We start from the raw sequence: 24073 nt of genomic DNA on the forward strand, positions 1-24073 counted from the left end.
CCATGTGGTCCAATCCGCCCCATTAGCTGCATCTGTGAGACCCTGCCTCTGCCATACCATTGACAATTTACAGTCATTCAGCCGCCCTATTCCCGTTCGTATCGCACTTGAACCCACTAATTCGTCACGTGTGTAATGAAAATGCTGATTTTGTAACTTGAAAAGAAAAGAGCACAGATGAAACAGTAAAAAAGAAAGGTTCATACTGTTACAATTGGGATTATAAAAAACTTGAATGTAGCGAGAATTCAGAATTCCTTATTGGGAATTTTTGTTCCATAAACGAAAACAATTTTGTATGATTTGAGGTTTTCACAGCGGTGAGTATGAGGATTTCTGTCTTCTGGGTTTTTGCGCTGTGTAGTATGGTAGATATTTACCAACGTTTCAGAGGTCATACTGCCTCCGTTGGTAAACATCTACCAGACTACACAACGCAACAACCCAGAAGACAGAAATCCTCAAAACAATTTTATTTTTAAAAGATAAAATTATATTAATTTCATAATAGTTTAATAAATATCTTTTAATAAGCTCGAGAATCTATGCTCTTCAATAATAACATTGTTCATCTTCACTGTGATCTACAGAGCGTTTAGTCAATATTAATGACCATAAATTTGTATCAAAGCCGTTTATCTTCAAACATTCATTTGTAGGTTATGCTGTAGCAGTTTCAACGGCAGTTAAAAGTATATCCTTCCAACATTATGACGACCGATCCATCAGTAATGTGACATATATATATGCGTATAGATTAATGATTACCGCTCACCATAAATGTCATGACATTTATGACAGTGTTTCGTTGTACATTTCATCAGACGTACTGAATACTCTCGATGAGTTACCCCATGTTAAAAGAGAAATAATAAGCTTACTGTTGTTGGAGGCCTGTAGAATGACCTTCCATATTAACACAATAATGCGCACAGTGAGCAACCACAAAAACTTAAAATCGATCAAGCCTTCAAATTTTATTCCAAACTGGCCATACAATCCGCATGTTATTTAAGTGGTTGATACAGACGAACTGCATGCAGAAGAGTTCTTATTAAGAAACCAGTTTAGTAGTATATCAGCTAGTTCAGAATTTCCGCACCTGAATAAATAAGAGTCTGGCATGACTTACTGCGTAATACTGTGGCAAAAAGCTTACAATACCCATCTTCCACGTCATAATATTATTGCTGTCGTGATGCTTATTGGAAGTTTAGCAACTTTCTCTAGACCGAGCTACGTTTAGACACATACGATCTTATCTTCGCCACTTAATGTAATTTTGCTAATTCTGTGCAAAAGATAATCCACATGTTTTTGAATCTTCCGTAATTAATAACATGAAATATAAAGATTTTGTAAATAAGCGTTTGAAACTTGAAAATCGCTTCTGAAAATCGGTGAAATACGATAATTATCCACAGTAGGGAGACAGGAATTTAAGGTGAAGTTCAACAAACGCTAGAGTGAGGTTTTGTTTCATCTGAAGTACAGGTCGATACAAGTAACTTATAGTTACATATGCGCTGGATTTGATTTTATTTTGACATCAAAACAAATGCCACAGCCTGTTCTTTCCTCCGTTGCCGAGCGACACGGCACAAAACGGACCCTAATTTCAGGCCCCAGTAACATTTTACTTCCTATTTCTTGCTTCACTGAATCTCGGAGGCCACCCTGGGGTCAGGTGGACAGCAATTATTTCAGGAGTGGTTGTGATTAATGTAGGGAGTGATCGCTGAATGAACTTCGCTACGCAGACGCATTAGTCAGAAACCTGAACCTCAGTCCCGGCCTTTGATCCACATCTGCGACCTCATTTGTTGTTCAGAGAGCGTCGGATAATAGGCTCTGACAGACACATGTAAACACATACACTCTTATCCACTCCATAAGCTTATTTTGTGCAATTCGTGATGCTATAAAACGCAAATGCTGTTATATGCGATTATAGACAAACCCAGGTGTCTACTTCCAGAATCCGTGAAAAGCTAATGATTCCCCAGGTGATCAAGAAATTTCCCACGTTTTATGGAACCTACATTTTTATTACCGTATTTATAAGATCCGCCATAAAATCCTTTTCTAAACCTGATGTAGGCTTATATAATCCACAGCATCCCAGTATCTTAAGTCAGGCCACAGCCGATTCTTTCCGTATCCTTCTCAATTCAGCCTATCACGTCAAGCTATTTTCTAATGTGAAATACTGACAGGCGTAAACAAATGAAAATGAAAGAAAAAATAAATAAGAGATGCCAGGACAATGAGTGGAATTACTACACTTGGTTGGTTGATTCGCATCATCAAACAAATTAAATTGAATCTGAGTCGTATTTATTTACAAATACCTAAGCAAGTATCCGACAATCATTTTAAATTAATTGATTCCATTTTGATAACAATGCCGTTCTCTTTGAATTTTTAGTAAAATTATATTGTGTAGGTTAAATACCCTCCTTGCATCACCCTTAAAGGTGGGTTCGTATCTCGTGACCTATTAAAATTCTTTATATAGGAACTTCAATTATTATACTATTACACCAAAGATAATTTATATTGTACCTGGTCCTTAAATGTGATGTCATATGATTAGCTCTGTTATAGAACTATTATTATTTAATGTAATCGAATCTCGTTTTATAACAAATACCGTACTATTATTCAGTGTAATAATACTATTAAGTATTAATTAAAGTTGTGTGGAATGTTAGTACATTATGTTCAGCCTGCATTCCATTATCGTAAATCAACAAAATAATTTAAAATGGACGTGTGGTCTGAGAGTTATTGACTCACCACAATTTCCAATAAAATCTAAAACCACGTAGTGCTTGCACATCAATTTTCTTAATTAATAATTTTAATGCCAATGAAGTCCTCATTCATCAGACTGTGTATCAGAATGGAAACATCAATCATCTATCGAACGTTGACTTTGACTGTCGAGACCATATTTGCAACTGATTTTCAATCATCAAGTATAAAATCCATACCCATCAACAGTGCACGTCTAAATAATACCGCGTGCCCATTTTAATTTCTTAGATAACGTTAGATTATTTTCTGGTGAGTTGTGGCTCCATATTCGTTCGTTTATGGCTTCAAACTCTTTTCATACTTAAACATAGACAAGTGAACGGTGTGGGGAAAAAGCAAGGCATTGCTCAGAATAAATGAGTGCGGGCTTCAGTATGAACAGTGGGGGTTGATGTAGAAGAACCCGTGATATTGTTTCTGTGATGAGTGCGACAGGTCATTCAAGACTTACTTACCGACGGCCGAGACACGACTACCTCAGTACAAGAAACGAACCTAAAGGTATGTCTGTACAATAACATGATGGCGAAAGAGAAGAGAAATTTGTGGGTGTTGTCCGCTCTCGTAATTTTACTTGGCGTCTGTTTTCTATAGACCTAGATCGACCGTCCATTTGATTTTCAATCGTAATAATTTGTTGCTTAGGCAGATGTAGTTGAGAGTTTGGGGACGTTTTTAAATTCAAGGTTGATACGTGCATACGCGTGCACACACGCATACGTACGTGTTACTGATGTCTTCTTCCTGATATGTTTAATATATTTGATGTAATAATATTCATCCGTCTATTCTCGTTAAAAATTAGTTTAAGGTATTTTATTTCTAACTCATGAGTTCAACTGAAGATGAATGCAAATTTGTAAAAGACTTGCGTGTTATTTCTTGGTTTAAACTTCTGAGAAGTCTTCGTCGTGGTAAATTTTATGAGCGTTGCTGGTGTTGTTAAATTGAAAGATTTTCTATCCTGGAAATGAGAAATAAGAAGTAAATAAATTTTTAATGAAGAAATAACAATAATAAATAGTGTTTAAATTGCATGGACAAGTGAATAATATTAAAATAGAATCCACGGAATATTTATTGCTGTAAGATACGAATTATTAGCACTGAGTTCTGCCTCAACATTTCAGCCCACGTTTGGTATTACGAAAGAAATTAAATATTATATATTCTGTTACAAAAAATGAACATAGGCGGTTCACAATAAACACATTTCGAAAATATGTGTATCCGTTGGAGCATACCATTCCATTTGTGTTTATTGAATACTCTTATGTACTGTGGACTTCCGCGTTTTCATAATTGAATCGCGTTGCACAGACGTATAAAGCATTTCATATATTTCTGTTGTGTACATCGACAACAGAGTGATCACATCTATGACGTCAGTGGAACTGCTTGTTTTGTGTGTGCCCTATCAAATACGATCGTACCGCTCTAAATACTACATGTAGCTTGTATACCTGTCCGGTTCAACCAAGCACACAGAACTCGCACAATAACGACAACTAGCGTAGAGAACATACGGCCAGAAAGGGAATCCCAGTCTCTAAATCAAAGCTATTGTGTCCCTGTAGACCATTCCCAAATCTAATGGGCCGATATCAGATTGCAGCACAAGTAATTAAGATATTTTTAAATAATTGCGTGTTGTATATAAGGCTTGCGGTGTCGCTGTTTATTGAAATAACTGCTGTTCTGTTGAACCGGAAATTGCTATATCTGAGCTGTGAGGTTCTTACGGAAATGAATATAACTATTTTGGTCTTCTGTCTTCTGGATTGTGACACCATGTACTCTGACATTTGGTTACCAACGATTTAGTAATACCTATCGACAGTCTTCAGGAACTGGACTTCGATCTGTAGATGCATACTGTAAGTCCCTCCGAAACGTCGGTTTCTACTATCCACTGTCGCAGTCCAGAAGAGCAAAATTTAATTGCGAGTAGCATGAAGATTCTTACAGCATCAATGCTGATATTCAGGTGTCGTGAGGAGCGTCTTTCGAGGTAAATTATTTAATTAGAAGTTTCAAAGTATAATTTATTCCTTTCGAGTGTATCTGACGATCTGGATATCTTGTAAAATGAATAGCTTATATTTAAATATTATTAATGGGAACCTGAAACAATAATTCATAATGAAAAAGTCGTTTAAAAATACATCCGAAGGCGAAGGTCATTGGTTTTAAATGCTGCCCAGTTTAATTTAAGAACAAAGAAAATGTATAAACAGTTGTATTCAACGGGTGAATTGCATATTAAATAAAGATAAGTTCCATATAAACATTGGAAAATCGGAAGTAATGGGTCTTTATGGCAAGATACCCAATACGTTAAAAGAAATTGAGATATAATGCTAACATAGAACAGGTTGTGTTCTAGTCGGGCTACCATGTGTTTTACGAATGCAGGAAAGTTTAGTTAAGAAATTGCATTAATTTCAATAAACAATTGGTGTATTAAAACATGTAATAACTAATAAAAACAGATTTAAAAATGTTGCCAAATATATTAAGTATTCCTGTGTTAAAACAGCCGTATATAGAACTAATAGAAGTATATAAATTACGTTTCAACACGTGTTTCTGGTGAGTTTATATAGACCTTAAAACCGCGTTTGTAACAGCGCAGTACGCAATGAAGCTGTATGAAGTCGTAAAAGAATACGCGTGTATTCCTTGCGAGTTATAACGTGCCACGGGTACAGAATTATGACTTTCCCACAATAGAGTAAATGATATTTTAGCCTTTGTACTATTATTGTAGAGTCTTGAATTCTTTAATATTCTTCCTCCGGCAATGCTTTATATAGTGCATTTTTTCACACCGAATTATTTGTATTAGAATTACATTGCTCTAGTAGGAAGTTATACTTTGAAAACTGTCACGAAATTGCTAGATCATTATATAGTGGAGTAATTTTGAAAGTTTGGACAGTGGAATGATATTGATTGTGCTGGTTTGACTTTACCTCGGTTATGCCTGTAAGTTCGGAACCAGGCGGTCATTGAGCGAGAAACGCTACCGATCGCCAATATCCAAACTGGAGGTCGGTTTCCTGCAGCGGATATCAGCCAACACTTCTCTGGCTTCAACCCACCCTCTTCTTGAGTGCAGACTCAAAGCCCCGGACCTCAGGAAATTGGAACAAGATCTCGAATGAAGATTTTGTGTAGAAACTTCTTTCCGAAGCAAGGATTGCGGTAAACGTAAAGCCAAAAACGAAATGTTAAATCATAAACCTTTAAGCGCATCATATACAAAATACTGGAATTTTAATCCCTAAGCTGTGTGTAACTGGTGTTCCTACATTTTCTATCACACGGGACTTGATATGAAAAATAACAACCCACTTGTTCTTGTTCGTAATAAATCACACGCATCTTATTTCCACGTCACGCTCTTTTGCTATACGTAATGAAATTACGTTTGTTGTAATTCTCTTCTGTGCCGATCAGACTTAGAACGTAGGAGCTTACGTAGAGGAAAATTAAACAGAAAATAAGTAACAAATTTTAATTAAGGGCATCCTGCTGTGTAATATACTGTAATAATATTAATACCACTCTTCTATATACATTTCATTTTAGTGTCTATATTTTCACCACTACATGTTTCGTTAGATATTGACCATCATTAGGTGGTACATAAGACTTTTTATTATTAAAATGTATGTGACTCAACATCTTGCAGGGTGAAAACATATGAAAGCAAATAATTATAAATTTACGCATTATGTATATAGATAAAAGATTAAACTTTAAACCTCGGTGATAATTACCTTTAAGTTTTAGCGTGTAACATGGATTTTGTATTCTGCTCACAACAGACTATTTTCTTCTTCAAGATCATTAACACATCTATTATTTTTAACCGTGTGTGTTCTGAATGAACAGAAACTCAGTTTTATATGTTATATAGGTTTAGCTTTATTTTGTTGTCAAGAGTCATTCCTCCTACTTTGAGTTACGCTCGAAGTTAACGAGGAGAAATTCCGTGGAAACTTCCACTTGGAAGGACCCCCCCCCCCCCCAAAAAAAAAAATGAGAATTTCATATTAAGGTAGATCTTATGGATGTGGCAATGACAGTAGTGTATTTATCCATATTTTGACATATATTCTGTACTACAGGATTTTAAAATGATGAATGTGTACATTCTCATACTTAAGTCCAAATTCAAATATTCAGGCTCAGAAATGCCAATTGACAGCCCTAGAGCACAATAAGACTTTCGTGGGCATTGAGAAATATCTTTTACAGATATTTCGCATTTATCGTTTCACCGTTCCTTCTCTCTTACTGAAACAGACGAACATGACGTCACACGGGCCGCAAGAACTGTTTATATTTTAAAGGCAATGGTGACACGTGTTACGTACTGCTGTATCTCTACAGTTAAGTATAATCGAACACTGTTGACTGAGAATGAATCTAATTTGATTTTCTCGTAAATGCTTTTAATTGGTATAGAGGGGCTAACAGTTTCGAATAGTTTCTAATCAACAGACTACTGACACGTGTATAATACGTAAAATTAGTTTCATTTTAAATTTGACGTCACAGAAATCCAGCACAGTACAAGGAGTTGATCGCATTTCTGTTTGTTCTAATTCACACAGAGCTCTCTCGTAATGTTACTTGCTAGGCTTCTGATAAGGTAGGCGTGGTTCTATACGGTTCTATTGCTAACGCATTCCTTGGTCCTGTGTGTTGTGTCTCGAAAAGCAGTCAATTAGTGTCGTTTCATATTAATAATAAAGGAAATTAAAACAATAAACCAGAAGTGTTTATGTTAACCCTTTTAGCCCGGCTAACACTTTTGAAATAAAAAATTAAATTTCTTCTGTCTTAGTCACGTAGCTCGGTGGTATCCCATACAGTGGATCACTGATCTTGTTATCCAGCTAGTTGAGGCTTGTGCTGGGTGTAGATTCAAGTTTGCCAATGTTCTATTTCTTAATATGATTTCTTGTTTCTAAAAAGCTTATAAATTGCAAGAAAAATCACACGACCATCAAATTTAGATACGGAGGTGTTACTATATAATATTTTCATATGGAAAATGCGTGGAAAGCCCCCTTCACCAAGGTAAATTAATAAGTATTGAATTTATCATTACGAGAGCAGGATTTTGTACATAATTAGACAAAGGCCTAGTTTAATTATTTAAAAACTTTATAATTCCCATAGTCATTTCTGAAACTATTGAATTTATAGTCTACAAGCTTGTAGTCGGAAATGAAAATTTAAAAATATGCCTAATGAAACAGAATAGTATAATCGAATGAAAAATTTATTTTTTGGAGATTACAAGAACGCACAGCAATATGGTTGATGTGAAGATGCAATTAATAAGTCCGTTTGTTATGTGTGAGATGTATTGTGGATCTCATGCGAGAAAATTTTTACAGAACTTCCTAAGTCGTCGTGAACAGTCACTCTTAGCCTTAGCTTGTTCCACAGTGTTCAACTGCGTTCACTTAACCAGATATGCTACATAATGAACTTTCAGGAATAATCATGTGATAAACTAAAAACAATGTCATTTTGGTGATTTGCATTTTACGATTTGCTTATGTAATAGATGTGGAATTCTGTTTTATAAAATATCAAGCGACATGCGCTAATGATGATAAAGCACAAAAGTATGCGTTTGAGTAAACAGAATCAAATTAACTGGAAATATCTTGTGATTTTCCCAGTAAAACAGTCGAAAATACTTCAGGCACGTTCTTGCAGTACTTCGGTGCCAGGCGGAATCATGCATAATTGGGACAGAGAAAGGAAAATTAAAGGTTATGCGACAAGAGAAAAGGAGAAAGGACTAAGAAAAGGTTTTATTTTGGTTGGGGATTACTTCCTTTCCTTTGTGGGCGTGACATCAATTAGGCCATCATTTCTGACGCTCGAGTACCGTTTGTACTTCGAGAACTGTTTAATCCCATCCTCAAGCAAGGCTAAGCAACTCTTTTTCCAAACAGAACTCTCAGTTAGTTACTTGTTACAGACCCCGGGCACCATCGCTGTGAAGCCGGATTTCTACAAGCTGAGTTAATATGTTATAATACCACTTCTCTTTCTACTACCCTCTAACACCACGAAAACTCGGTGAAACTGTGACGTGATTGGGAAATGTTTGTAGGAGGGGGCCACAGATCTTCGATTAAACACAGCTTGGAAAATTACTGAATCAGCCAATAATAATAATAATAATAATAATAATAATAATAATAATAATAATTTGTTTAAATGCATTTCTACTTCCTGGAGGAAGAAATAACAAACTAGGATTTCTTTAACTTTGATTTATGAGAAAATTTGCAGCAATCGTTGCCACACACAAAAAAAAAGAAACGTAATTTTAACATTGCGAAAAACTAAATCAATGCCTTATTGAATATAATAAAGTACAGAACACATAGTAATGATGCACAAAATTCATTATTCTATACAAATAATGCCCCGAAAATACTGGAATTTTTAGACATCTATTAAAAATATGCTCAGGGTGTCCAACTTATGCAATTTACAGTGACCGATATTTCCTCTCTCCACATCTGTTATAAAGAGAAGACGAATATTGTCTACTGCCACTCCCTCGGGACACTTTGTACATCCGACGTGAACGAAATTTTCAATAGCTAAATGCCTGTAGAACTTAAGTGTTTTGGAATCAGCAAATATTCCTTATAGCAGCAATGAAGTTTTTCGCACTTTGGTGTCTCCACTGTAAAAGAACGACAATAATAAGTGCAGAATATTTGTAAGACTTGGATGAAGATCTAAGAACTAGATCACGCAATGTAATGAAATGTTTAGGTATTTCTTTTTAAATACGGTCGTCAGTAATCCGTTCTGTTGAATCAAAGTTATATTTACAGATATGGAAACCGGCCATGTTTACAAAAAAAATGTTTATATTTAACACAAAAAAAATTCTTTGAAGCTACGAGATATAGTCAGTAGCAAAGAAAGTACTGGCAGTCTGTTCATTTTATAGTTTAGTGCTATGTTTAAAAGTACAGTGGTAGAGAAGTTGTTCGCTAGCCAAAAATCTGGCGCGTTTCATACGCATGTACGTGAAACAATATTTATTCAGCAATGGAGAATTAACCACGCACCTACAAACAGCTTATCTAACCCTTGAATATAGTGTGTTTGGTTCAACTCGATAAAAGAATAAAATAAACAGTTATACATTTTTGTTTATTCTCTTGATTGGAGGATGAACACGGATTTTGTAAATAAAAGCCTAGTATTTGTCTTCGAATTCTATATTCTGACTCCTACAATGAGATATTTTTCCTTCCTTGGTGTATTAAAGGACGTAATTTCCTGATTTGTTTTCCAACATTTCCCTTTGAAGCTGGTGACAGAAGATTATATTTGAACTTAAAAAAAACGAATTATTCTCAGGTTCATCTTAACGCAAATTATGCCCACGTTTTTCAAATCGTCTGTCACATCCAATATGAAGCAGCTGCCTCGCTTTATGATTATTCTGTCGTTATCCCTGTCTTTGCCACGAGAGCGAAGCGAAAGAACTTTAAAGTTTAAAACGCGTGGATTTTACTCTGACGTCTTGTCGGCTGGGTGGACTGGAAACACAACAGCAAGGCTTGTCTGCGCTAGAGAAAGATGAATAGAATTAGAGTTAATTAAATCAACATTTTCCGTAAGTTTCCGTTTAAAATTGTGGTTTAAGCGGCGTATAAGCAGTGCCGTTGCCGACACGGGAAGAGAGGAGGATGCAAGTGGAGAACAAATCAACATGCAAAAGCTTTTCCTTTTAATTACAGCAGCTGAGAAGTTGATGATATTGTCCCTTCGTCGCCCTTGCCCTTATCTCGTTCAGAGCCCTCTTATAGAAGAAGGGACTAGGAAAATTCGTCACATCCTCTCGCCTCTTTATAACAACCTCATCTTCGTTCTGCTTAAGCAAACAGACGTGTGGTAACTCTCTTTAAAATTCGCAAGATATAAAACATTAAAGGAACTCAGTATTTATTATGTAATCTACTGTATTTAATTCTATCTTTCTTCTTAATGCAGCAAGTCTATATTAATTTAATTAAAACATAATAATTAATTTTCTTCAGGGGAAAGCTGTTTTAAAATTGCCTGCCTGACTGTATAGAACGGACAGCAAAAATATGTATTATTTACTTAAAGACATTGGCTTACTTTACAGAAAACAAAACTGTTTATAATTGCTGCAAAATTTTCGCTGTAAGAGAAATCTCTATTACAATTTAAGCAGTTACAAATCAACAAATGAGTAATAAACTAGGACACGTTTCTTCCGCTGCACATCCCAGGCACAAATATATAATATTATTTCAGTCATAAAGCAAAATCTATTTTGGAACATTTTCCGTACCCACCTAATTAAGCTGAAAGGCTTCTTTTTTAATTACTTGAACTTTCAGATCAGTGTGACGACACTGCTAAATGGCGTTACGAGAAATTATTTTTATAAATGTTTCCAGGAATGGAACGCACAAAACCGGAAGGCGAGTTATTCTTAGGCGACTCTACTCATTAAATTTTACAATGTATTTTTACAAAATCTTTCCAGTTTTCTTCGGACAACGTAAATATTCGTAATATTCTTCAGTAATGATTTTCCTAACCCTTCTTACCAGATACAGAGAAGTGGTGGTTATCGTAATTCGGTAAAATCCATGAAGAAGTAAGCGTAATAAATAAAAGATTAAAGATGTACATACAGTAGAAGCAAACAGTACAACGACAAGAAATAAAATTAAACAAAATGCAAGGAAAGAGAATATAAGCACATGGAATGCTAAGGAGAGGAAATATATTTTAAAGTAATTAATTCATATGAGAAAGGTCTATTGAGTCAGCAGGTGACATTGGTAGTTTATGAAGATTGAAGACTGGTTTGTTTGAAACACTAATGAACGATGTGTCTAGAACTGCCTATACTATAGATACCCAGAGGAGCGTCAGATTCTGGTGGTCATCAGCAGCATTCGAATTGACTAATTGGCTCACCACTAATGACTGCAACAGCTGTCCAAGCTGCGGAGTGCTGACAACATTTTAACTACCCCATTCTATCATCCCTGTCCTTGCGAAAGATCGGAGAAGAGAGACAGAAGGTGGATCAACTGTTTCAACGAAATGATGAGACTAATGGAACCAGAATGTAATAAAAATGCAGAATAGATTCAGGGGCGGACCTGGACCGTTTTATTTCTTGTAAGTAAACACTGAGAAAACGAAGTTGTTCGAGTCTCGTCACCAGGCTAAATAACAAAATCGTATTAAGGAAGCTAATAAATCTTTCGAACATGTGACAAAGTTCAAATATCTGGGAATGACATTAACAGATCATATCGTCTCTCCGGTCAAGGTTATTAAATTTATCTTTACATATATTTATTTTTCCAGTCTATACACAAAACTTGTTTTAAAATAATGTTGTTAAAATTATTTATAACATTTACAATATAAATTGCATTATGTTATATTTTATGGCGCTTTTCTGTGTCGTATAATATTACATTTATCACAGCGCTTTTGATTTCGACGACATGTTTCGATGTTTACCACATCATCATCAGGCTTATCAATTCATATATTTTTAAAAACTATTGTACATTTGTGCATTGCGTTTATTGATTTTTTTTATTTTTTTAATTTTTTTTTAATTTTCAGTCTTCATCTTGATTTGGAGTATGCATTTTGATGTTCATTATCTGTGAAATTAATTTTTTCAAGTCGTGATTATGGATTTTGACATAGGAAATATAATAACAATTCAAAGAGTGTAAGGATGTAAGTTTTAAACGTAATACAAATATAAATAGAACGTAATGAAAGGTAATAAAACATACCATGTTGTATTGTGATGTGTCGGAACGTCTGATATCCACAGATATATTGATATAACACAAACATGACGCAATTAAGATATAAATTTATCTTGTGGGAAGAAAGGACAAGACAAGTTTTATAATAATCTAGCACATGGATTACTTCAACAACATTTAAATAGTGGTTTACTGATTGTGGAACACCCATTGTATATTTAAAATTATGTTTATGATTAAAATTAATCTCCTGTAAAGTTACCGATACGGAGTTGCGTGATACAGGTCACTTGTCCAGATATGGTGTCCGTCTCCCGCTGCTTGAGTTCAATCAGTTTGACCTCTGTATAGGTCAGGTTTTAGACCCTACAATTAATTGACTTAATGAAGAAAGTCTCCGTCAACAGCATTATTAGGATTGATGTCTTATTCAAAGTAAACGACTGAGCTCTTACATCAAGCACAAATACCGTATGAAATGTATTTTATATCCTACACATTCTGTCTATGTATTAATCTACAGGACACTTGAAATTATCAATAAATAGGCGAAAAAATGCAACGTAGGCGTTCTTTGTGGCCTCTTCTGACAAAGAAGAGGAAATAATTTTCTTCAATGATTGTAATTTCTAGTTGAATTTTCTTTTGTATATATAGTAGTGCCTTAATGTGAATAAACTCAGGATATATCGCTCTCATAAGAACGTTTGTTGGATTTTCGAATTATGTAGCTTATATAACAATTCTTAGTGGTCCTGGTATTGATTGCTTGGATACTGGGATCGTTGGTTCGACTCTCACTCCAGTCATGGATGCTTATCCTCGTCCTACGAATTTTCGAAGAAGGTTATAAATCTCTCATGACGAAGGGGGCCGAGGTTGTCCAAGGACAGTAAACCAACAGGGGAAAGAAAAAGCTACATAGCTCATTATTACGAGTTATGAATGGGAAAAATGACACGAAGCAGTATTGACTTAATTTTAATAATTAGCCTTACAAATAATTTTCGGCAAATACAATATGAAGATATTTATGATTAATCTTCTAGGATGGGAGATAGACCGGTGTGGGGCTCAATGAGTCAGTGGCAATGCAACCTCACGATGTTTATGAATTCAAGTATTGAAATTAGCTTCAGGATGTTCCACGAAATAACTATACGCACACAATGCCGTATGCATACATGGACAAGGAAAGTTTGTATGCTAGTTTTCGCGTTTAAGTACTTCCCCTGTGCACTTAAAACAAATATTAGCGAAACCGCTATCTTCCAGGCAGAGAACATTGCGCTACTAACCACTGACCATTGGCAGAATATTATTCGCAACTTGAAGAGGAGTAGAAGAGGATTGGATGAAAGAGAAGAGGGGCATCGAGAGAGCGAGAAGAAGAGCGTACGTGATATATGGTCGCTCCACAAACTCGGAGTCAGCAGGGGGTTAATTAACTTACCCTTCCTACTGTTCTGTAGCCATCCAACCGACCGACCGGCTGCTGCTTTTGAATACCTGCTGGACGCAAAGGAGCTACAGACTACAGCCAATCTCATAGCGAACGTGATAACCAGACCTTGATGTCTACAACATTCGCCATTGTTCCAACATCCTGAATAATTTGTGCACTGGATTGTAGCAGCGATGCACTAAAAGTCTCGATCACTTCTGTGCAATGAGGAATTGAGTCCAAACGCAATTAATTTACTAAACTCTCTTCATGCCGGTATTGTAAACACTCTTGTGTCGTAGCACCCCGAGAGTTTATGTCCACACAAAGAAGGTAAATAAACCGGAAAGCGCTCGATGCTGATTCAGTTCTTTCTTGGTTTTTAACGTTATTATAACTCGTCGATATCTTCCGCTTTCCGATGGGCGGGACGAGGGTGTGAAATGTCGATGACAAAGAGAATAATTTCAGTGTCGGTAACTGAACCTAGGTGTTGAGGCTGTCCCCTTAATGACTAATCTCTTAAGCTTTATCGTAATTGTTATTAATTGTCCTGTAAATAAGCCAATTAATTGATAAATGCGAGATGTGCGCAGTATTTCAAATTTTAATGTACTATAGGTATTTTATAGTAATTATTGGTATGATCAGAACGAAAACAGAAAAACATCTGCAATAAGTTTTCACAAAGTACTGATTCAGATGTCATAGAAGGATAAATTGTTCAGAGTATTAGGTTCAAAGCCCGATTATAAGTTAATATAATATTTTCATGCACTTTATTAATTGATTTCCAGAAGGTATGTTTAAATATAATCCATCAGTTTTATTACCAGTTTAACACTGATTAGCGAATTCGTTTGAAGTTAAAATGGTTGGCGATAATCTGAAATTACGAAATAAAAAAGACTTTCATTCACAGTTTAAACCAACATCCAGAAATTTAATTATTTTCAAAATATATCAAAATACATTGTTCTAATGTAATTGTGTAATTATACCACCTTAACTGCTTCAAATAACTGGATATATCGCAACGTGTCGCAAGTTCGAAAGAGATAATTTGTTGCCCACTCAGTTTGTATGTCAGTTGTACTCTCCTATTATAAAAGTGTGCAGAAACCATTTTAATGTACTTCAGATTCCTAATCATTTCCAAACATCGTAAGAAAGTATACGGGTTCGAACCATAGGAGAATTCGGTTGTTTTGCAAAACGTAAAAAATATGAACAAGGAAACGTAGTTTAAAATCAGATTCTTCCACTCTCAAGTCATGAAATTCATTTTACCTGGGACGAACCATTACAGCACTACACTCCTTATATTGCCAACAATAAAAGTTAATGCCAGTGTTTCCTTCATTACAGGCTCAAAAATAGTAGTCATTTAACTACCCACCAAAATGACTAAAACGTGTAAGCCTACCTAAGTTACAAATTAGCTTTTACATACAAAGCATTCACTTCAGTTGCGACACGAAAGCTTGTGTTACGCAATAATGTAACCTATAATGTTACGAGCAAATGATCGCATCTATATGTAACGGTGTCACATGTATTATTATATGGAGGTTCCATCATCTGAGCGTGCTACAATCACAGTAATGGAGGTGCACACGGAAAGGACTGACTACTAATGTAGAGGCGCTCTACAGTGATAAAAGCAAACCGTGTTACTGACATCATCATAATTTACAATCTAAATTTTATTTTAGTTCACATTTCAATGCCTTGAACTCTATCTTCTGCAGACAGATATTTAACAGATATTCAGTCCTTAAGACACACCACTGCAAAGCTCACTTTACGAGGGCAGTTTGGATGTCATGGTAATGTTAAGTTCGTTGCTACGAATCAGATCCCCAAATATTGTTAAACACATTCTGCAAAAATGGAATGCACATTTTACATTTTCTCCGTTAATCAAGCTTTGAACAGGTATCTGCAAACAAAAGTCAACAAAACAAGTTTGTCATTAGAATACTAGACCTAATTAATTAATTGATCTGAATTTATGCCTTCCATTTACCGTCTAACGGACATCCTGCAGTGTTACTAAGGTGTAATTAAACAAAAGCTTTCATTTGGTATTAGTCTTCATTGTCCAAATCTTATAGGCCTATTCATTCGATACATGTCGTTGAATACCATAGGAATAAATTATTATTCTTAGACAAAACATCTTTACCTGGACTCCAACCCAGGATAGCCTGAGTTTCTAACCTTTGTTCCTGTACTCTCCCCGCTAAGAAGAAGTCTGTTCTTTGTTTCCATCCTCTACTCTGTATATTTAACGAGATTCGAACTCGGAACACTTCAGAGTTTTGACCATCCTAAAATCTCTTCCTGGTTTCAAGGCATAACCGTGTCAAGGTTGACGAAGAATGACTTACCCGTTCTCGAGCTATAAGCGAAAATACCTGCACGCATAACCACAATGAACTCTGACGATGATGGTGTTCGCTTTATGCGGAATCCTGTGTCGGCGACGAGACGACACAGGTCGGGTTGTCACCGTCTTGTCGTAAGACGTTAGTTATCACCGGTTAGGTGAGGAAATATTGTTCCGGGTTTGGTGAGTTTAATTCAGTTTACTTCCACTAAGTTGAGTTTAGTTTAGCTTCACATTTGCTTCTGTTACTCCTAGAGCACGCACTTGCCACTTCTGAACTGCATTCCACTTTAATTAATATTATTCCTTTTCACAGTACAAAACGTTAACCAGCAGAATGCTAGTGAATGAAAGTACTATTAGACTGAAAATCATTAATGCTGGTCCAGTATTTAACTTCGCGAGTTTCAACAGTGAAAGCGCGGTCTTCATCCACTCTACTCTGCCTCTATATGCCTACGGAGTAACTGTTTACAGAGAAATACCAGTAAAACTGGGCTTGTTTCTAAACAAAGGTTTTAAAACATTCAATGAGCAACGAGGAACAAATAAAAATATTAACATACATTCCGAAATATTTCGTTAGATACGTACGCTTATACTGTGCTTTGTGTGTAAAGGAGCTTATTCGAAGTACCCGCACTCCTGCATGAAACGTTTTCAACGCACTTCAAGCAAATACGACTGTAATACATAGTTTTCTAGAAGAATTCTACTATTGTAACTGTATAAATTACTTGACTTCGCCTGTTCGGCTTGGATCATTAATTCTTACCTATTTCTTTTCGACACGTAAAAACACGCTGAATGTAGACTTATTTGCCTTTGTAATGTGCTTTTCACTTTACGCTTTCATTATTTGGTTGACTTAAAACCGCACGGGGCAACATGTAAAGCAAGGGATGTAAAGAATGATTCATGGATTAATGTAGCTTTGAAATTCAAGCAATGGAAACGTGTCTTTAATCTAATAATACACTTTCCTATAGAATAAGAGTAGCGGATTTTAAATGAACTCCATTTTACACGAGGCAATTTGTTTCTTTTTGAAACTCTGGCCGATAATGCGAAAATATTTCATGATTCTTACAGGCGGGAGTGGGAGGTGGTAGCTTTTCAGAGTAGTATGGATGAACAAAAATATAACTCTGTCAGCGTTATACAAAAAAGGGTTGTTTCCAACTCGAGTAAAACATTTGAATGTCTAATGACCCGTTTGCTTGCGGCCGGGTCACATCGTTTAACGTGGGGTGTGTGTGTAACGCAGAGAAGTATTCCATCAGTGTCGCAGGGCACCACAGACCCGCGTCAGTGCATGACCAAGTTGTAAGTCGTTCAACAGAATCAACCCCCTACCTCCTGCTCCTCACACATCAATTCACTGTGCAGTTCCTGTTGCAGTCCTTCGAGGTATTAGATTAGCTAAATTTGTCATCTTGTCAGCATTAGAAACAGGAACATCAAACGCAAGACGAAGCGATGGAAACGTAGCATACAATAAGCTGGTGTAGGAAACTCGCATCTGTAATTACAGATTCAAAATAGTATCTTAAAAGTGTTAGACGCATTTGAATAAATGTTGATAAAATCATCAAATATGCTTACACTGGTACTTCGCAACCTCCTTATGTGACAGGAACCTGATAGAGACAAGCAGCGTTGAAATGTTTAAAGTGTTTCTCGAATGAAGCTAACAGCGAAACCCATCATACAATACAGAACACTGTCCCTCCATGAAAATGCTGTGACAATGCAGAAGTAGTCAGGGCGAATCTGTGCGTTCGACGTCTGTTAGAAATAGAAGATACTGGGGTCAGAGGGGTAGCAGATAATGAAGCATACATTTCCTACACTAATGAATGTAGCAGCAATTACCTGGTGCAAAGCCTACAGAAATTGCTGGAACAGTTTACTTACTTGATCGTATTTAACAAAATGCTGCCTTATGTGTCCTTGCAGTTCTACTTGTATTTTGCAGTCATTAGAGCCGTTTCCAGGAACGCAATAAAGCGGTCCTGTGTTACAGTCTAAAATTTCTGTCGTGCTTTCAGTGATGTTTATTTCTGGTGGTCTAATTAAGTCAGCGTGTCATCTAGGCAGGCAGCCTCCTGGGTGAAATTATCTATCAGTGAAGAGAATTTCTGTTTCTGACATCCGTATTTTGAACAGTTCAAAACCGCCGTGAGGAAGAGCGGAGACAAATGATAAAGTCGCGTTTTTGACGACAGTTCATGCAAAAGGTACTGTCTGTCTGTCTGTCTGTCTGTCTGTCTGTGTATGTACGTAGTTGAAGTATATGAAGTGCACGGAAGTGTGCTCGTAAGTCGATATCAATCTATTAAAAGACAGATAAAATTATTATATTAGTAACCTTAGTATCTTCTTCTGTCCTCTACGGGTTAGGTAACTGTTAAAGTGACTTTGTGTACCGCGGAACTGACGTAACCCGTGTTCTACCGAATTGCGTCATCCGATATTTGTGATCGTATTATCGCCTCTTAGGCGATACAAATTCTGAAATTCTTCAGTAACTTATATTTCTCACCCGTGCCTTCCATTTTTAAATAATTTTAATTCTACAAGTTTCCAGTATTTCTCGACTTAATATTTAGCAATTAAGTAAGTTTGCTTTCTATTTCCCTTGAACGTGTAGTATGGAAGATGTTTTAGAAATCTAATTGTCATTCAATTAAAGTAATTGTTATTTATCTCTGCCGACGTCTATTATTTTACGTCATCGGCAAATTTATCTACTGTCTTAACTTTGTATTTTAAATTTCGGCTAATCTGGCAGACTACATCTTTTAAAATATTTAATCGCAATCTTATACAAAAGTGTGTGAAGTATATGAAGTTCCATATATAAAAGTTACGAACAGTTTTCGTGAGGCAGCACCGCCCGCGGTCTAAACGTCGGTCGAGTGCTGGTGGTACACGTGTTGTTAAGTCCTACACGATCCATTAATTGCACCCCCAAATAACACGGCACTGCGTCAGTAGCCAGTGAGTTCTGCGCGAAGTACGGAAGTGCAGAGCAGACGGACATCCCTCGATGTAACCGACTCTCTTATATACACATCACGATTCGAGCTATGAAGACATTAACATTCACGCGAGCTCGATAAAGACTCATCAGCGGACAATGTAATGTACATGGTCACAGTAGCATGTCAATATAAATTGTATGGTGAAGCAAAGAAGCAAATGTAACTGTGTACTAAAGAGAGTAATAAATTATTCTGAACAAAATATCGATTAAATGTTTATATTCCTGGGTTTTTCATGTTTGTGGGTGATTATAGTATATTAGATAATTTTTATCTAAAATAGACAGAGATTTGCAAGATGTAAATTGAGCATTTGAATGTCGATAATATTTCGACGGAAACTGACGACGCATATGAAACAACAACTGAACCTCAAGTAAATAAACTCTTTGGCTCTATCTAACTAAAATTTAATTTTAGCCAGAAACAGATGGCGAAGGGTTTCTAATTACTGTTATCATTACTATTATTATATTTATTTTCGCACAGTCTTAACGCCTGTTTTTTCATGAGCCAGGATAAGACATTATCCCCGAGGACTGTTGGTTTATATTATTATCATTGTTGTTAGGCACATAAATAAATTAATTGAATTTGAATAGAATTATTATAGTTTCAAATAACATTCCTAGATCCGAAAATACATTCGAATTTTCTGTTTTACGGAGAGCATGTTACGTTGCAGTTGGAACGGAACGTGGTTGTAATACTTCGTTCTACTTCTTCGGTGTTCTGGCACTGCTATTCTGAGGATAGCCAGAGCCTGGTGGTTGTAAGCGGAACAGCTTCAAGCTCTTACGTTCGCTATATATAGCGTCGCTTTGGGCGTGGTGATAGTCAAGCCGGTAAAAATGCCTTGGTCCAGAAATACGACATGATGCTGCACTGAGAGAACGCATTGTGTACACATTATACTGCAGAATGTCTAATGCGGCTACCGAAAGAAGTTCACAGGCGTAATATGTGAGGAATAAAAGGTTATATTACTTCTACTTTGCGGCATAATCTTTATTTTCGAAAATTCAAAAACACGTTTTCCCAGTTTCTTAGTGAATGTTCTATAGCAGTGAATAGTACTTGATAAAATGTACAAATAAACAAGTCACATGTTTTAAAACAAATCTCAGTTGTAATATAATTCGATTTGCATTACTGAATGAAACGTATTATACTGTGAAATGTGAATCTTGTCAACAAGAACTTCTAACGTAACGCAGAACTGTTACCAGCTTTTTAACTTTTAATTTGACACCGTCTTAAATAGTTGTTGAAAATCTTACATGTACATAAAATATTAATGCGTGTCTGGATTGTATAAATGTTTGATTGTTTGACTGTACTTAAACTGTAGATCAACTCCGAATTACTGACAAAAATTATAATTCCAAGCGATCAGAAAGAAACTAATATCTGTTCATGTTAAGAAGAATAAAGTTCACCAATGACGATAGTGGCAACGTTGATATTTTATCTACAAGTTCAAACTGTATTTCTACTAAGAATGCCGACATTGACGACACTGTATCAGATATTTCATTAAAAATATTGTTCTATGACAACAAAATATCACGAAAATGCATTGTCATCAGCCTGCAATATATGTTGCTTAATATCTTGGTTTCACGTGTTATCCTAATCAGAGTAGAAGTGCTGTCCCTGTAAAAATAGAACAAAAGTCCCGTCTTTCTTTTGGAATAGGAACAGAAATGGGAGGAAAATCTGCTAAAAGATATGCTCTTTATGTTCTTCATACAATAAAGAACGGTGAACTCACGACAGGTTGTACATCAGAAAGATGTATCTGCTCTCTTTGTTAACCGATGAAAGGGGATTCGAAAATCGAAAGTACAATGTAGGTACTCATGGGAAGAATATGATACTCTGGTGATTATAAGAATAAGGAGCTTAATGATTTGCTTCAGTGCGGGTGCATAGAAAACGCAGGAGGCTATGTAAGAGTATTGACCTACTCCATGGTGCACAGTCTGTCTTCAGTAGCTGATAGTCACTTATCCGGTCAATCAGTCCCTTGCTTTTTAATTCAATCTAAATCTAAAGATCTCTGTCTTCTGGGTTTTTGCCAATTAGTACATTAATCGCCCTGATGATGGAGGCAGTATGACCTCTGAAACGTTGATTAACATCGACCAGACTACACAGCGCAACAACCCAGAAGACAGAAATCTTCATACTAATAATCGCCCTGATGACGGAGGCAGTGTGACCTCTGAAACGTTGGTAAACATCGAACAGACTACACAGCGCAACAACCCAGAAGACAGAAATCTTCATACTCATCGCCCTGATGACGGAGGCAGTATGACCTCTGAAACGTTGGTTAACATCGACCAGACTACACAGCGCAACAACCCAGAAGACAGAAATCTTCATACTAATAATCGCCCTGATGACGGAGGCAGTATGACCTCTGAAACGTTGGTAAACATCGACCAGACTACACAGCGCAACAACCCAGAAGACAGAAATCTTCATACTCATCGCCCTGATGATGGAGGCAGTATGACCTCTGAAACGTTGGTAAACATCGACCAGACTACACGGCGCAATAACCCAGAAGACAGAAATCTTCGTACTCACCGCTGAGAAAACCTCAAATCATATAATCCAAATCTAGCTGTACCCCGAAACAGCTCAGGTTAGGCCATAATCTAAAACCCTGTTTTTGTAAAATGTAGTTTTATTTATATTACCTTCAGTGTGTATCACTTTTGCAATGCATTTTTCATTTTCCGAATTCATGCTACCTTTTTCCACACATTCTGCATAACCTAAGAAATTTAACATTAAGGCGAGATGCTTCTCATTGTGTATTTTCCGGATGTTATTTTTCATTACATCCAACAAACATCTGCAATGTAGGATGTGTGATTTTGACAGTATTGATATAATTAAACAGACAACGAAATGCATCTTATTATTGTTGTAGTGTTTCTTAAACTATGAATGACATCAGATTTTGAACGTATCGTCAGAATTCTTAAGGCGGTGACCATTTGACTTCAAATTATCTATTTCAGAAGCATTTTGTAGCCCGCTTTATGTCTTACATCACAATCTAATCTCGCAGACAGTAACGCCTGCCCCGAACGTCACGCCTTACAAGTGTGCCACAGAAGTTGCAGAACGTGCCCGGCGATGTAATGAGTATGTTCAGTTGTGTGGATGCAAAATCGGTGTTCGACTATGTAAGTTCTATTGTTTATTACAGCAAATTGTCGATTTCTAAACACAAAGAAAAGGAGAAGAGAATCTATTTTTTACTGTTCTTTGAGCGAAACAAGTTATAAATAAATGCCATGCCGGAAGTAGAAACCAATCTTGTTGCCCTTTGTCGGTAAGTCTAATTTCTTAACTGTAATGGTTTATGATTATTGAATGCGGTTATAACAGAGCATTCTGTTATAATATTTAACTATTAGTCAGACACAAGATAGCCAACATAAAATATTGACACATTTTCTTACTAATAAAGTTAATGCTTTACTAATATAATTTTACGTCGGATGTTACGCGTTTGACGGAATATCACCATTAATAATTTTTGAATCGGACATCCTCGCAAATAATGGTGCTTATATTTAACAAGAATACAGCAACTTATGCTATAATTAGAAATAAACAATATTTTAGAACCGTATACAGCTTAGATGTGGCTAATTTAATGCGACGAATCAGCATCTTATTAATATTCAAGAACATGTCCGAATATTAAAAGTCGCCTGCAACAAAGCCATTATTGGTAACAATTACACGCGATTATAAGGAAGAAATATTCAACACTGTAGCCAGAGAGAAGGCTCCAGTCAGACTCAAGCTGTTGGCAACAGAAATCGCAGTTTAATCTAGGTAGCATCTGTTCCACAAAATTCATAAGACCCAACCCTGAGCAGTACTCACGTTAACCTTGCCAGAGGTCGGAGAGGGGAACCGAGAGGCAATGTAGGATGAAGGCAATGCCGTGTTCGAAAGCAGAAGGGGTTGAGAGAAACGCGGATGGTGTTCAGCGTAGAACTAAATGATCTGTGAGACGGTTACCTACCCTTTCCATGTTCCATACCACTCCCAGTTCTTAAGATCAATTGTCACGGCTACTACGCTGACTTCTGTATCTCGTAAAAGCAGCTGACTGTTTTATGAAATTCAGAGGAAACAGCAGAAAATTTGTCGAAACGTTTGCAGTTCTATCACGTATACATATATATAAAACCATATTTTTAACAACTTTCTGTTTTATTTCCACCAACTTTAATAATATCATCAAGGATATGTCTTGGTTGGAGTCAGTGGAAAATTCTGGTCTGGAAGTCAGATAAAGCGGGAATGCAATCTTATTAAATATCCCAAAGACCGTACAATAATACTAAGGTATTATAACAATGATGATGATGATGATGATATACCACTGATTTGTGACATAGTAAAACACTTATTTTATATTTTTTCTAATGTTAGTGATCTGGTGGCTCACTGTTTGCCAGACAAGAGTATTGAGTAGTCACTAAGA

The 24073-nt window shown here is 36.2% G+C and overlaps 1 protein-coding gene across 1 annotated transcript in view; it reads left to right on the forward strand.

Annotated features, from left to right (window-relative positions):
- Positions 1-2901: 2901 nt before the first annotated feature.
- The window catches only part of LOC110835465 (uncharacterized), a 71999-nt gene continuing 50827 nt past the window's right edge, over positions 2902-24073 (forward strand). Inside the window, exon 1 of the mRNA XM_022075700.2 lies at positions 2902-3321. The gene's annotated coding sequence lies outside the window, so the exon portion shown is untranslated. The remainder of the gene's footprint in view (positions 3322-24073) is intronic.

The sequence above is a fragment of the Zootermopsis nevadensis genome, unplaced genomic scaffold (genome assembly GCF_977971745.1).
Source record: "Zootermopsis nevadensis isolate Lab colony 2312 unplaced genomic scaffold, Znev_1.0 Znev_ptg000024l, whole genome shotgun sequence".
Lineage (NCBI taxonomy): Eukaryota > Metazoa > Arthropoda > Insecta > Blattodea > Termopsidae > Zootermopsis > Zootermopsis nevadensis.